The sequence below is a fragment of the Dromaius novaehollandiae genome, chromosome 20 (genome assembly GCF_036370855.1).
Source record: "Dromaius novaehollandiae isolate bDroNov1 chromosome 20, bDroNov1.hap1, whole genome shotgun sequence".
In the NCBI taxonomy this organism is placed as follows: domain Eukaryota; kingdom Metazoa; phylum Chordata; class Aves; order Casuariiformes; family Dromaiidae; genus Dromaius; species Dromaius novaehollandiae.
This window is the reverse complement of record NC_088117.1, coordinates 14,057,855-14,061,135: the sequence shown is the minus strand read 5'-3', so window position 1 is coordinate 14,061,135 and position 3,281 is coordinate 14,057,855. Positions and strand designations below refer to the sequence as shown.

The following is a 3,281-nucleotide window of genomic DNA, read 5'->3' as shown; positions in this document are numbered from 1 at the left end:
TCCAAAGAACACCGAACACCAGCTCTGGATTCCTAGAAATTCAGACATTCAGTATGAAGCACTAACATTCTTCTGGTTTTTTTTCCCTCTAGCGGTGTCCTCAATTTTAAGAAACAGATGTAAATTATATTTTATTCCAGCATCACCTTCTGCCTTCGAAGAACCGGGCTGCGGTGGTGAGCGTGTCCAACAGCACACGTCCACCGGCACGAAGGCACCTGCTGCCCTGGCGGGCGGCTGCCTGCAGCGTCTGCAAAGACGGCGCTTGTGCACGGATTTCCGGAAAATATCAGCTCCGAAGGAAACGAGCAAAACGCCGCCATCGCCTGATGGTTATTCCACGACGACACCGTAAGGACCGCCGTGTTCAGCGCTGGGTGTGCGCACGTGGTGAGCTAACTCCTCTCGGAGGAAACCTGGGCGCTACCGGGGAGGCGCGGGTCTCCGTCGAGAGCCCTGGCGGCGGGCAGGAAGCCCCGGCAGCCTCCCGCGGTCCCAGCGCTGCCGACGGCGCCCGCTGCAGCCGCAGAGGCTCCTTCGGGGAGGCCGCGGCCAGCGCAGAACTGCCGGCTCCGGCAGCCCGAGCGCTCCGGGACCCCGAGGGCACCGCACAGGGCTGCCGGCACTAGCAGTCCTCCTCGGTATCGTCCCGGTGTCGGAAGAAGAGACCCCCCCCCGCGCAGAAAACAGACACAGGAGAAACGTCCTCGGCCCGAGGAGTTTACGCGCAACGAATTTTGGTGAAGATGAGAACGATACAGCTGGAACAAAACTTCGTTAAAGCCATACAACTATAAACGGTGGGTAAAACCGGGGGCAGACTCACCTGGCCAAGGTAAGCAGGAAAACCCTTCCGAGGGAAGGGCACAGCCTCCTTTCACTGCTTTCAGTCTTTGCCGCACCAAAGAACCCAAAGCTGCAGGAAGCAGCAGAGAAAGCAGACCCGAACCCGGCAGCTCCTCGACACTGGCAGGGGAGGGGGTGAGCACAGGGAGAGCACGGCGATTTCAGGGGAAATTCTCTCTCTTCCCCTCCTTCATCTTCCAAGTGCCTGGAGAAACAATCGGTTTGCTAATTTTTTCAGTGAAAACAGACAGTGAATTTCTGATTAGGAATGAACATATTTTCAATATCCGTTAAATAAAAAAAAGGCAGAAAAGAACGTACCTGCTCTGTTTTGGCAGGGCCACGGGGCACGGGAGCAGTGCCGGCCTCGCCGGAGCGGGTCTCCGTCGCCGTCTCCGAGGAGCCGAGGGGACGCTGCAGGAGACGGGAAGGGAGCGACAGGTCTCCAGGCACCGACGGCAGGTCTGACTTGGGGCAGAAGCCTTCCTCAAGAGGCCTTTTCAAGTTCGTGAAAGGCGAGATTCTAGCTCTAACTGCAAAACAAAGCAAAGCAAGGAAGATGTTTCCCATTTTATTTTCAACGCGTGACGGCAGTTACTTCAGGGCAGAGGTAACGCTGGCTTTGGCAGCCACGCTTTGTAAGCACGTCAGCTTACGATCACTGAATGCACCATCCCTATAATCCCCCGCGCTTCACGTTGCACTCGCCAAACTCAGCCGCGCTCGCTCGACGTTAACGCTCGCTTCCTGAGACCGTGCCCGGGTGCTAATAGACACAAATACCCCCCGGTTCAACGGCCGCAAAGCCGAACGGCCATGAATCATTTTTTGGGACCTCGGCAAATCCCGCCTGATATACGACTGCTCGGAGCCAGACGAGGGGGAACTAACAAGCAGGTGGCTGGCGCGAACCGCGCGCGGGGCCCGCTTCCCCGCGGAGCAGCTCGCTGCGGAGCGCGGCTCCGGCAGGCGCTCGCCCGGGGCCGGGCCGGTGTCTCCAGCGCCGCCCGCTCTCCCCCGCCCGGGCACGGTCCCGGCCTACCTGGAGCCGCTGCGGACGTCTTCGCCAGCCTCCCCCGAAACCCGCCACGCGGCTGGGCTCCGCAGGGCGGGCTGGCGGGGCTGCGGAATAAAACGGGGCAGGGCAGCCGGATGAAGACTCGGTTTAACTGCAGATCCGACACTCGCAAGTCAAACAACAGAGTGGTCCCACTTGGAGCGCTCTCAGTTTTTAGTTTAATCGAGCAAAACTCTGGAGGTCAAATTTCAGCTTCGGTAGAAGTACGTCATCAGACTTCCAAGATTTCAGGTGGAAAAAAAAAAAAAAACAAACTAGAACCTGCTTCCTCTGGAGAATTGCACTACGATTTGATCGGGACTTTTCTCCTTGACACGTCACCCATTTTATTAACTTCTGCTTTGCTTTAGAAAGAGGCATCTACCGTTTTGCTTCCCCGAAGAAGCTCAAAACGTTATAATTCAAGTGTCAGGACAGATTAGGTTAAATGCACTGTGCGATTCCCAAAGGAAAACAAACTTCCAAACATACTCTATTTGCCTTGTTACATGTCATGGATTGCATTAGAGCTGAACATGTAATTCTGTCGCCTAATGTGTTAAAGTTGGCATGAATTTTATCCTCAGTGCAAGGTGAGAAATTACTTAGCTAACAAAACATTTCGTTTCCCCCTCTTTGCGTTCTTTCTTTATGAGATTCTGAATGTGACATTTTCACAAAAAATCCCTGCACTTATTTGTGAAAAATGTATATTAAAACCAAAACACATCAAATGGAAAGAAATCACAGATGGTTTTATTCACAACCAGTAGAATTAATGGCCTTCTCTACTCTTTATAAATATTGGAAGCAGATGAGTTCATTACTATTTCACTCTAATAAAGAAAACCTGCTTTATTTTGACAAGACATCTACTTATCTAGTGTTTCTACTGAATAATAAATCTATATTCTTTGAAAAATTAAGGAAAGCTTATCAATAAACAAAAACTTGCCTGGAAAATTTGTCAATCAAAAAAAAAAAACCCCAAATCTTCTTTTCTGATAATGCAGAAATGGAATTCAAGGGATTTTGAAAATGTCACTTATTTCCAGAATAGAAAGTTTTGAAATGTTTACTTTGTGGTCGTCTTAAATTTTTACATCTTTCAACAAAGCAAGCAGAAAAGTGAAAACATCTGAAAAGGCTTTTGAAAAGAAAAGAGTCAGCACAGGCTGGATAAAGCTGTGGGCTCCTTTATCTTCGAGAAATCTGCACACATGGAGCAGCGTTTGGGGTTTTTTTAGCTGTGCACTCCAGCACTTCCCAGTTCTGGATCCAAGCGGCGTCGAGTTTGCCAGACCTTCAAAGTGCTGCTGGCAGCCTCTCCTGCAAGGGAATAAAACATCCTACCCTAGGGAAGCAAAAGCTGAGTCAT

General features: G+C 51.1%; 1 long non-coding RNA gene across 1 annotated transcript; it reads right to left on the bottom strand.

Annotated features, from left to right (window-relative positions):
* Window positions 1-669: 669 nt before the first annotated feature.
* Window positions 670-2,263, bottom strand: LOC135330394 (uncharacterized). The gene is made up of 3 exons (XR_010392422.1): window positions 1,889-2,263; window positions 1,168-1,379; window positions 670-1,051 (listed from the first exon to the last, which is right to left on the bottom strand). It is a non-coding gene; the product is annotated as an uncharacterized LOC135330394 (long non-coding RNA).
* Between the last annotated feature and the right edge of the window lie 1,018 nt (window positions 2,264-3,281).